Source organism: Anomaloglossus baeobatrachus, chromosome 7, assembly GCF_048569485.1.
Source record: "Anomaloglossus baeobatrachus isolate aAnoBae1 chromosome 7, aAnoBae1.hap1, whole genome shotgun sequence".
Lineage (NCBI taxonomy): Eukaryota > Metazoa > Chordata > Amphibia > Anura > Aromobatidae > Anomaloglossus > Anomaloglossus baeobatrachus.
The window spans coordinates 188,360,777-188,373,926 of NC_134359.1; positions in this window are offsets into that span (position 1 = coordinate 188,360,777).

Below are 13,150 nucleotides of genomic sequence, written 5' to 3' on the forward strand. Positions count from 1 at the left end.
ACAATAGCCACGTTTAGGATGCCACTAGGTACAGTGAGTGTTTGCTAGTATAATGGCTGAGTTTAAAAAAGTTAGAGTGTGCAATGCAGGCAGACGTGCTGCAAATAACGTTCCAATACTGTGAATTGACAAAAGTACAATAGCCACGTTTAGGATGCCACTAGGTACACTGACTGTTTGCTAGTATAATGGCTGAGTTTAAAAAAGTTAGAGTGTGCAATGCAGGCAGACGTGCTGCAAATAACGTTCCAATACTGTGAATTGACAAAAGTACAATAGCCACGTTTAGGATGCCACTAGGTACACTGACTGTTTGCTAGTATAATGGCTGAGTTTAAAAAAGTTAGAGTGTGCAATGCAGGCAGACGTGCTCTGCAAATGTCTTAGCACTAGTGGGACTATAGCAAAGTCCAATAGCCACGTATAGGATGCCACTAGGTACACTGAGTGTGTGCTAGTATAATGGCTTCGTTATAATTAGTTGGAGTGTGCAACGCAGGCAGATGCGCTCTGCAAATGTCTTGGCACTAGTGGGACTATAGCAAAGTCCAATAGCCACGTATAGGATGCCACTAGGTACACTGAGTGTTTGCTAGTATAATGGCTTCGTTATAATTAGTTGGAGTGTGCAACGCAGGCAGATGCGCTCTGCAAATGTCTTGGCCCTAGTGGGACTATAGCAAAGTCCAATAGCCACGTATAGGATGCCACTAGGTACACTGAGTGTTTGCTAGTATAATGGCTTAGTTATAATGAGTTGGAGTGTGCAACGCAGGCAGATGCGCTCTGCAAATGTCTTGGCACTAGTGGGACTATAGCAAAGTCCAATAGCCACGTATAGGATGCCACTAGGTACACTGAGTGTTTGCTAGTATAATGGCTTAGTTATAATGAGTTGGAGTGTGCAACGCAGGCAGATGCGCTCTGCAAATGTCTTGGCACTAGTGGGACTATAGCAAAGTCCAATAGCCACGTATAGGATGCCACTAGGTACACTGAGTGTTTGCTAGTATAATGGCTTCGTTATAATTTGTTGGAGTGTGCAACGCAGGCAGATGCGCTCTGCAAATGTCTTGGCACTAGTGGGACTATAGCAAAGTCCAATAGCCACGTATAGGATGCCACTAGGTACACTGAGTGTTTGCTAGTATAATGGCTTCGTTATAATTAGTTGGAGTGTGCAACGCAGGCAGATGCGCTCTGCAAATGTCTTGGCACTAGTGGGACTATAGCAAAGTCCAATAGCCACGTATAGGATGCCACTAGGTACACTGAGTGTTTGCTAGTATAATGGCTTCGTTATAATTAGTTGGAGTGTGCAACGCAGGCAGATGCGCTCTGCAAATGTCTTGGCCCTAGTGGGACTATAGCAAAGTCCAATAGCCACGTATAGGATGCCACTAGGTACACTGAGTGTTTGCTAGTATAATGGCTTAGTTATAATGAGTTGGAGTGTGCAACGCAGGCAGATGCGCTCTGCAAATGTCTTGGCACTAGTGGGACTATAGCAAAGTCCAATAGCCACGTATAGGATGCCACTAGGTACACTGAGTGTTTGCTAGTATAATGGCTTAGTTATAATGAGTTGGAGTGTGCAAAGCAGGCAGATGCGCTCTGCAAATGTCTTGGCACTAGTGGGACTATAGCAAAGTCCAATAGCCATGTATAGGATGCCACTAGGTACACTGAGTGTTTGCTAGTATAATGGCTTCGTTATAATTTGTTGGAGTGTGCAACGCAGGCAGATGCGCTCTGCAAATGTCTTGGCACTAGTGGGACTATAGCAAAGTCCAATAGCCACGTATAGGATGCCACTAGGTACACTGAGTGTTTGCTAGTATAATGGCTTCGTTATAATTAGTTGGAGTGTGCAACGCAGGCAGATGCGCTCTGCAAATGTCTTGGCACTAGTGGGACTATAGCAAAGTCCAATAGCCACGTATAGGATGCCACTAGGTACACTGAGTGTTTGCTAGTATAATGGCTTCGTTATAATTTGTTGGAGTGTGCAACGCAGGCAGATGCGCTCTGCAAATGTCTTGGCACTAGTGGGACTATAGCAAAGTCCAATAGCCACGTATAGGATGCCACTAGGTACACTGAGTGTTTGCTAGTATAATGGCTTCGTTATAATTAGTTGGAGTGTGCAACGCAGGCAGATGCGCTCTGCAAATGTCTTGGCACTAGTGGGACTATAGCAAAGTCCAATAGCCACGTATAGGATGCCACTAGGTACACTGAGTGTTTGCTAGTATAATGGCTGAGTTTAAAAAACTTGGAGTGTGCAATGCAGGCAGATGTGCTCTGCTAATGTCTTTGCACTAGTGGGACTATAGCAAAGTCCAATAGCCACGTATAAGATGCCACTAGGTACACTGAGTGTGTGCTAGTATAATGGCTTAGTTATAATTCGTTGGAGTGTGCAACGCAGGCAGACGTGCTGCAAATGTCTTGGCACTAGTGGGACTATAGCAAAGTCCAATAGCCACGTATAGGATGCCACTAGGTACACTGAGTGTTTGCTAGTATAATGGCTTCGTTATAATTTGTTGGAGTGTGCAACGCAGGCAGATGCGCTCTGCAAATGTCTTGGCCCTAGTGGGACTATAGCAAAGTCCAATAGCCACGTATAGGATGCCACTAGGTACACTGAGTGTTTGCTAGTATAATGGCTGAGTTTAAAAAACTTGGAGTGTGCAATGCAGGCAGATGTGCTCTGCTAATGTCTTTGCACTAGTGGGACTATAGCAAAGTCCAATAGCCACGTATAGGATGCCACTAGGGTACACTGAGTGTTTGCTAGTAAAATTGCTTAGTTTAAAAAACTTGGAGTGTGCAATGCAGGCAGATGTGCTCTGCAAATGTCTTTGCACTAGTGGGACTATAGCAAAGTCCAATAGCCACAGATAGGATGCCACTAGGTACACTGAGTGTTTGCTAGTATAATGGCTTACTTAGAATGAGTTGGAGTGTGCAGAGGACAAGAGGGTACAGTGGCAGGATTGTGGTGCTCTGGGTAGAGGAATGGAAGCCTGCCTTTCTATTCCCTCCTAATGGTGAAATGCAGGGAGGAAATCCCTGACCTGGGCTACACAGACGCTGTTGCTGTTTGCAGGACCTGTCACCTATGGCTCTCTGACCCTGCCGGTACGAGCCCTTAAAAGGACTGCTAGAATGTGCTCTCCCTAAGCTGTCTAACGCTGTGTATGCAGCGCATACAGCTGTATCGGCGATAGGACAAAGGACGGAACTGCGACAGTGATGTCTGACACCAAAGACGCAGAAGGCAGATAATGGCGATCGTGAAGAAAATGTCCGGTTTTATAATGCAGGGACATGTGACATGCAGATCCTATCACACATGCCGTTGCTTCTCTGCCTCAAAGTCCACTTAGGTGTGTGTGTGTCTGTGATTGGCTGACATGCTGGCCAGCCCCACAAGACGCGCGCGCTTAGGGAAGGAAGACAAGAAAAAAAAAAAAAAAAATGGCGATCGCCATTATAGAAACAGCAGTGATCTGAAGGCGCTGTTCACGCACACTATACACTGAAATGTGATAATAGTTTGATTCACAGAGTGACTTACACTATTACAGCAGAAACCAAGCTAAGATTTAGCTGTTTTTTGGCTGCTAGAACCGTTCTCGAACGTTTCTAGAACTATCGAGCTTTTGCAAAAAGCTCGAGTTCTAGTTCGATCTAGAACATGCCCCAAAATCACTCGAGCCTAGAACTGGAGAACCACGAACCACGAACCGCGCTCAACTCTAATCAGCTGTGAGCCGCGGGACACACCTCTAAAATTGGAGCAGTTCATGGAATGAGGCTGCATTGCTCTCTCCTCTCTCTCTTCCTTCTCTCTCCTCTCTCTCTTCTCTCTCTCTCTTTCTCTCTTCTCTCTCTCTCTTTCTCTCTTTCTTTCTCTCTTATTCTCTCTTTATCTCTTTTTCTCTCTTTCTCTTTTTTTCTCTCTTTTTCTCTCTTTCTCTCTCTTTCTCTCTCTTCTCTCTCCTCTTCTTTCTCTCCTCTCTCCCTCTCTCTTCTCTTTTCTCTCTCTTTTCTCAATCTTTTCTCTCTCTCAGACCTAGCGATGATCAGCTAATGCGGTCACCTGATGGAATCAGCTGACAATATAAGTCAAGCGGTGAGGCCGGCTTTTTACCGCCCGGCTGTCTAAACTATCAACTGCTGCTGTCGGATAGGAGTCTGCACAGTAGTGTGTAGTTTGTTTTTTGTTGTTTTTTTTGTCCTGATGCATCAGCTGATTGTATAAAAGCCGCTTATACAATCAGCTGCTGTGTCATGTGATTCAGGCCCTTGAAGGTGACACATCATCTGATCGCTTTGCCTTCCAGCAAACCAATCAGATGATATTGGATCCGGATTGGATGGCGCAGGACCCTTGACCCAGGATTACTTTGGAGGGGGGTTCTTTATTTCAATAAACATGGAGTCACTAATTGTGTTGTGTTTTATTTATAATAAAAATATTTTTGCGTGTTGTGTTTTTTATATCTGTACTAGAAATTCATGGTGGCCATGTCTAATATTGGCGTGACACCATGAATTTCGGGCTTAGAGCCACTTGATAAAATACAGCTAGCCCTAACCCCATTATTACCCAGCGAGCCACCCATCACCAGGGCAGCTGAAGAGTTGGATACAGCGCCAGAAGGTAGCGCTTCTATGAAAGTGCCATTTTCTGGGGTGGCTGCGGACTGCAATTCGCAGCAGGAGTGCCCAGAAAGCTTGGGCACCCTGCTCTGAGGATTCCAATCCCCAGCTGCCTAGTTGTACCTGGCTGGACACAAAAATTGGGCTTAGCCCACATAATTTTTTTTTGGGGGGGGGGGAAACTCCTGCATACAGTCCTGGTTGGAGTATGCTGAGCCTTGTAGTTCTGCAGCTGCTGTCTGTCTGTATGGAGGAGAGCAGACAGCAGCTGCAGAACTACAAGGTTCAGCATGCTCAATTCACTAGTGTATGCAGGAGAGCAGACAGCAGCTACAGAACTCCAAGACTCAGCATGCTCCATCCAGGACTGTATGCAGGAGTTTTTTGCCCCCCCCAAAAAATGACGTGGACTTCGCCATATTATTGTATGCTAGCCAGGTACAGCAGGCAGGTATGGCTGCCCCCAACCCCCAGCTGCCTATTTGTACTCGGCTGAGAACTAAAAAACTAGGGAAGCCTTTTTTTTAATTATTTCATGAATTTCATGAAATAATTAAAAAAAAATCGACATGAGCTTCGCCCCATTTTTGTGGTGTCTTTTTTTTAACCCTTTATTGGAGATTATTAATGGCTGGGTCCAACAGGTACAACTAGGCAGCTGGGGATTGGAATCCGTAGCACAGGTTAGCCCGAGCTTTCTGGGCCCCTCTGCTGCGAATTGCAGTCTGCAGCCGCCCCAGAAAATGGCACTTTCATAGAAGCGCCATCATCTGGCGCTGTATCCAACTCTTCCAGCAGCCCTGAAGCCTGGTGGCTTTCTGGGTAATAATGGGTTAATACTAGCTTTGTTTAACTAGCTAGTATTAAGCCAGAGATTCTTAATGGCAGACAAGTTTGACCCAGCCATTAAGAATCTCCAATAAAGGGTTAAAAAAAAGACACCACACAGAGAAAAAATACTTTAATAGAAATAAATACACAGACACATTTTGAGACTCCATGTTTATTACTCCCTCTCATCCCTCCATGATCCTGGTCTTCTGTCGTCTTTCTCCTTCAACCCATGCAGCTCTGCTACATCAGACAGCACTGCATGGGAGGAAGACGCTGCTGCTCCCCGTGCAGTCTAATCACTCAGTGAGAGTGAGCAGAGGCTGCAGGCTGTAAGCGGTGACATCACCGCTGCCACCATTGCTAAATGCTAAATCTGACAGGTGGGTTACTATAGAAACGGTGCTCCGATCACATGATTCCCGATGCCGCTATTCTCCGGCTGGGGCAGCCAGTCCTTGCATGTGGGCGGAGTCTGTAAAGAGCGCCCACATGCAGGAACGGGGAAGCCAACCATGTGCTAAAGCATCTCGCCGCTACACGGAGATGCACAAACGAGCACGGCGTACCGGAGAGATGCACTGACAGGACCTAGCATGACGTCTAGCCATGTGACCAGTCTGTAGCTAATGAGATAATACACACGTGACTGGTCACATGCTATTTTGACGTCACGGAAGGTCCTATCATCAGTGCTGGTTACCGGGAGGACGCAGCAATTTTCGGAAGGAAAAGCGGTGGGAGACAGAGTGCAGGATGCGTTGCGGGGACCTGTAGGTGTAATGGCAATGTTTATTAACTGTATGTGTAGATGTATAATGTGTTTTTATGTGTTTGTGTTTGCCTGCCATTGTTTTCAATGGGGTTCAAAGGAGTTCGTCGAACATTCGTCGAACGGAGCCTCCGTTTGACGAACCAAACTGAACTCGAACACTAGGGGGGTGGCTCATCTCTAGTTATTACCCACAGTAAAACAAGTATCTATCAAAATTGGCTGAAATGCCCCTCTGAGAGGAAGAAGCCAAAAGAAACATTAAAAAGCCAGATTAATGTTTTCAAATGCACACAGGAACATAGACCTTCATTTTAGATGATATGTCCTGTGATTTGATGAAACTAAAATTGAACTGTTTGGCCATAATGATCATCGGTACGTTTGCAGGAAAAAGGGAGAAGCTTTGAAACCTAAAAATACCATTTCAACTGTGAAACAGGGGGGTGGCAGCATCATATTGTGGGGTTGTTTTGCTGCAGGAAGGACTGGTGCACTTCACAAAATAGATGGTATCATGAGGACAGAAGATTATGTGGCAATAATGAAGCAACACTTCAAGACATCAGCTTAAAGCTTGGGCGGAAATAGGTCTTCCAGATGGACAATGACCTAAAGCATAATGGCAAAATGGTTACAAAGTGACTTAAGGATAACAAAGTCATTGTTTTTGAGTGGCCATCACAAAGCCCTGATCTCAATCCTATTGACAATTTATGGGCAAAGCTAAAAAGGCAGATGCGAGCAAGGCAACCTACAAACATGTCTCAGTTACACCTATTCTGTCAGGAGGAATGGGCTCAAATTCCTATTAACTATTGTGAGAAGCTTGTGGAAGGATATCCAAAATGTTTAATCAAAGTTATACAGTTTCAGGGCATTGGTACCAAATACTAATTAAATGTATGTAAATCTTTGACTTTGCAGAAAGTAATAAAAAGGCCTTAAAACATTCTCTCTTTCATTATTCTGGCATTTGTCAAATATAAATAATTTTGGTAATCCTAATCAACCTAAAACGCGAAAAGTTTAATCTGATTTCATGTCATATAGTGAGATAAACATTCACGTGTTTCTTTTTAGATCGTGTATGTAAACTTCTGGTTTCAACTCTAAAGGGGGCTTTACACGGAGCGATATCGCTAGTGAGCATACACGCCCCCCGTCGTTTGTGCGTCACGGGCAAATCGCTGCCCGTGGCTCCCAATATCGTTAGGAGCCATCACAAGGACTTACCTGCCTAGCGACGTCGCTGTTGCCGGCGAACCGCCTCCTTACGAAGGGGGCGGTTCGTACAGCGTCACAGCAGCATCACTAAGCGGCCGCCCAATAGAAGCGGAGGAGCGGAGATTAGCGAGCGTAACATCCCGCCCACCTCCTTTTTTCCTCATTACCGGCGGCCGCAGGTAAGCTGTAGTTCGTCGTTCCTGAGGTGTCACATGTAGCGATGTGTGCTGCCTCGGGAACGACGAACATCCTGCATCCTCAACAATCAACGATTTTTTGAAAATGAACGACGTGTCAACGATGGACGATTTGGTGAGTATTTTCCATCGTTAAAGGCCGCTCATTGGTGTCACACGCAACGACGTCGCTAACGATGCTGGATGTGCGTCACCGAATCCGTGACCCCGGCGATATATCATTAGATATGTCGTTGCTTGTAACGGGGCCTTAAGTGTCCTTCATTGTTGTCAAAAACCTGTTTAGTGTTTTTTGTTGTTTTTTTTGCTGAACTTGCAGGTTTCTGTTCCCAATTTATATCTGGATAGTTGCAGTCCCCCATGATAATGACTTCTCCCTGTTTCGCTGCCTCATCTATTTGCTTTATGAGGATATTTTCTACCATTTACTGTATATTTGGAGACTTATAACAAACCCCTATCAGTATTTCATTATTTTTTCTCCCTCCACTTATCTACACCCATAAGGACTCTACAGTTTCATTAGTATTACATATATTTTCACGTAGGATGGGTTTTAGGGATGATTTTACATATAAACACACACCACGAACTCGTTTATTTGTATGGTCATTTCTGAACATACTATAGCTTTGTAAATTATCAGCCCAGTCATAGCTCTCATCCAACCAGGTCTCCGTTGTCCTCACCATATCATAACTTTTTCCAACAATATTAATTCTAATTCCGCTATCTTGTTGATGAGGCTTCTTGCATTAGTTTACATGTAAGATTTTGTCTGTACTTCTATTCTTGCTTAATACATTGGCTGTCCTCACCTCTCCCCCACGCCACTCCCAATTTCATTACTTATGCCCATGTCACTGTCTGCACTATCTTCCCCTCCTATACAGTAATTGCCCTCTCCCCAGTCCCTAGTTTAAACACTCCTCCAACCTTCTAGCCATTTTTCTCCAGCATAGCTGCACCCTCCCCAATGAGGTGCAGCCCATTCGTAGCATAGGACTTGTAGCCAACAGAGAAGTCAGCCCAGTACACCAGCAGCCCAAAACCCTTTTTCCTACACCAATTTGTGAGCCACTTATTTAGCTCCTCAAGAGGAAGTCAGAACTGCGGTTGCTCTCTCACTTCCTATTGATGTCTGATTTGTTTGAAGTCCAGGAGATTGAAGCCAACTTTGACCAGGCACAGGGCTCTTTTGAGGTAACAACTAGAGATGGGCAAACCAGCAGATGTTCGGTTAGGAAGGACCCCGTGTGGCTTTTTTTTCATTATTTAAACAAATAATTTTAAAAAACTGGCATGCGGTGTCTCCTTAGTTTTGATACCCAGCAAAGATAAAGCAGACAACTGGGGCTGGTATTCTCAGGCTGGGGAGGCCCATGGTTATTGGGCTCTCCCCAGCTTAAAAATAGCAGCCTGAAGCCACCCCAGAATTGTTGTACATCCAATAGATGTGCCAATACTGTCGCTTTACTCGGCTCATCCCGATTGCCATGGAACAGTGGTAATCGGAGTAATTTAACGGTTTAATGACAGTTGATTTTTTTTGTCAAATCACAGCTGTTATTAACCCCTTATATTACCGTGAGGTTAGTAATTGGTATGGGTCTATGAGACCCTCCATTACTAATCATGAAAGTAAAAAGAAATAAGCAAAAAACACAGAGCAAAATCTTTCATTTTCAAAAAAATCCAATCTTTCTCCAATTTATTATCCCCCCCAAAACAGCCCTTCGGGTCCAACATAATCCACATCATGACATCCCACGACGATCCCGGGTCTGCTACACCCTAAGTTCACAGTGCACAGTCACATTAGAAAACATGACCGATCACTACGGGACACTATGATGAAGCCGCAGCTTGTGGTTGGTGGGTGGTGACATCAGTGAGTTTACCTGAGGCCACAGCTGATGGTTCCCATGGTAGGCTATGGCAAACATTAAGTATTTGGATGAATTTCCAAAAGCAGTGTGACAGTCATGCAGGAGACTTAGTAACTATAATTGTCCTGCTTTTAATCCCCATTTTGCCTTTTTTTTTTTTTTTAAATCCGGGTGGCTGAATTTGAAGAGTGACATGGACTTCCCTGCATAGTCCATGGTTGGGGTCCGTGCACAGACAGTAGGTGTCTGGTACAGGCCACGAAACCTTACAGAAACCTTACTGATTCTGCTATCACTAGTAATAATTTCACATGAGCCCAGGGAAAAGAAGTGCTGACATGGGAAATGAGTATAAGCTTTTTTATTTTAATGAGGGCAAATATGGTGAATGAGAAGTGGTTGTCCTAGTTGTGGACAACCACTTTAATGTACTGTGATAAAATTTAAGAGTTAATGTTTGCACATGTATGATCTGGTTTATACAAAAAAATTGACAAAATACTGAAACATTGAAGCATGATTTAGCTTTTGGGCCATACTCAATTACTTTTGATCTGTGTCTTTTTATCTTGATTCCTGAAATGTTAAGGAAAATCTGTTCATCATTTATACCCTTTGGGATACATCTTTCTGCTGCTATCATATTATGAAAAACAGATACATTTTTATCAACTGATAAAAAGCTTCTAGCAACATTAAAAAATGTGTGTTAAATAATTTGCTATTGCAATTTCATAACTGTTGAAGTGAACATGATTTTTTAAATTGTTCAACAATTGTAATTCTGGTTTAACATATTTTAGTGGAATTTTTTTTATATTATTTTATTTTGCCTTTCCTCTATTTAAAGGGGTTGTGTCATCTTAATAAATTGATAAGATTCAAAAAGTGCTTGTAAAAGCAAGTGACTTTGCAATGTAAATTATTAAAAATTATCTTCTGGATCTGGTCTTCAGCCTCTTGATAATCAAGGCTTTAGTCGCAGGGTGGATTTTTAGCATGTTGTCAGAGGTCAAGTTGCAGTTCAAGTGAAGGTCTGGGGTGCAGGGTTTCTTTTTATACACACCCACTAATTAAGCGATCATTTAGTGAGCACAGGTGAGGATGTAAACTAGGATTGGGTGCATTACATGGGAAGGTGACAAAACTTTTGTCTTGCCAAAATCTGACCTTTCAGTGTTCATCAAATGATGAATATTTCAGCTTGACAGCAAGTTTATTTTCATAACCTAAACCAAATTTGGGAGGGTATCAGCTTTCAAAAGTGTAATTTATAAATCCAATGGATGAAAGTCAGGTTATAAGCTTTTATTTACATAACATGGATAAGCGGCAGAACTTCTGTCAGGGAGTGTAGATCCACTTGTTAGTAGTGAAGTGGTGTTGGTCCACAAAGCGATTCTGCCATGGGTGCTGCAGAGGAGAGTCCACTATTGACTGCTGCTCACACAGTCTCGCCGCCATATGTAAGGTGGCGTTCCACCTTGCTGTTACGTTGCATATGAGGCAGTGAGCAGGAAGGCTGAAGTGACTTTGCAGCACATACACGCAAGCAGCATTAGGGTGAGAATGTTGAAGTGCACACATACTGCCTGCACGTTCAGTAGAAGCTCTGACATATGTGTGGAATTTTTGAGGAAGCTCTGCACCATGAAATTCAGTACATGCACCAGGCAAGCAATGTGTGTCAAGCCACGTAGGCTCAGAGCTGTGACAAGATATTGGCCATTATCGCACACCCACCTGTCATGGGTATGTCATGGGTGACACAGTCCTGTGGTTTCTGGCAATAGAAGGTCACAGCGTTTGGTTGTGCAAACTGCTCCCGTAGTTTCTATATTTTCTGCTTGGTTTTCAACCCTTTCCTTTTAGGACCTTGCAGAGTTTCTCAGTCTGTCAGCTGCTTTTCATCAGTACTTTCCTTGTGTCTTTATATACCTTTGTTAAGGGAGACATAAATTACAGTGATGCAATCCAAGTTATGCATCTCCACCTTAAATCTGTCTGAATCCAAATCATGAGTCATTTGGTCAGTAGCATGCTATACATCCACACCGGACCAGTAAGAGATGGTACACTGATCTAGGTAGAACAAAGGTTCCCAACTCCAGTCCTCAAGGCACACCAACAGTGTATGTTTTCAGGATTTCTTTAGCATTGCATGGGTGTTGGATTCAGCACCTTTGCAGGTGATTAAATTATCACCTGTGCAATACTAAGGAAATCCTGAAAACATGCACTGTTGGTGTGCCTTGAGGACTGGAGTTGGGAACCTCTGAGGTAGAACATGTGACTGGTTTAATTATGGAAGTTCACATACATTTAATCAGTTGGCTGGGAGACAATAATATGTAACACATCTCCTATTGGGTAAACTGTAAAAAGTGCTTTTTCTTAGATACACTATATGTATACTATATACGTGTTTCCTCATTTATATTAAGCTAAGTCAGCATGATTCACTTATCACATGAAAGTCCCAGAATGTCTGGTGAGTCTTATGATATTGCTGAATGCAGATATAGGTGTGGTACATATTTCAAGCACCATCTTAAGTCTTGTTTTTGGATATCTTCATATCATTCTTAATACTCATAACAGTTCATAATCATGTCCATAACACCTTCACTTCCAATTACTCGGCGTTGGTGATATTTAATTTACCTCTTACAAGTCTTCAGTGCAAGCAGTCGGATTGCATACATCAGGAGAATCTTGGTGGCTGTTACAATACCTCTTCCTAAGTCAACTGGAGATAATTTTTTTCGTTGTTTTCCCTTGTTTGGTATCCCAGTGTGTCTTTCAGCACCTAGTTGGGTTGATGAAGAGCTCATACCATCCGTTCCCTACCTAAGGCACAGATCAGGGTCAGCCTATCCAACTCAGTAGATTGGTGCAGAACCTATCTAGGCCGGTGAGGGAACCCATGGCCCCACGGTAGGCTTAGTAAGGGGTCACCATCTTGTTTTACCTAGGCACAGGGTTTCCCCTCACTTCTCTTTTGCCATTTGCTTGGTACTTCCCCATACCAAGCTTGACACCACCAGGCCTGTTGGAGGAGATCTCCAAGGGATCTCTCTCTCAGGGTCTCAGAGGAGGAGTCCAAATCAGAACTGTGCAGATGTATATGAATCAAGAAAAATAACCACAGAGAGACATGTCTCTATCAGGGAGAAGCTAAATGCTCTTCTGACCCTTGTATTCAACACATAGCATATGTATATACAGCTTACTCAATATCTCCATGTTATCTTTTAACCAACCAGCTAGCCGGGCACAGTTTATTTCTTATTTGAACAGTCTTAGCAACATTTGTTAGCAAAACATTCAAGTGTGTTTAGACATAGATGTGAGTCTATGAATGGAACAATGTCAGTTACTTATTCTCTTCTATTCATGAATGTCAGTTACCCATCTAAAACTACAGATAAGCATTCTACCATGAATAGAAGAATGCGAGTTATCTATTGTGAGGGTCGGGGAGGACTGGTAGGCCCAGGAGGTGGATCCACTGGACCGAGCGCCCCACCTGGAGAGCAGGGTACACGGTAGCTGGAGTA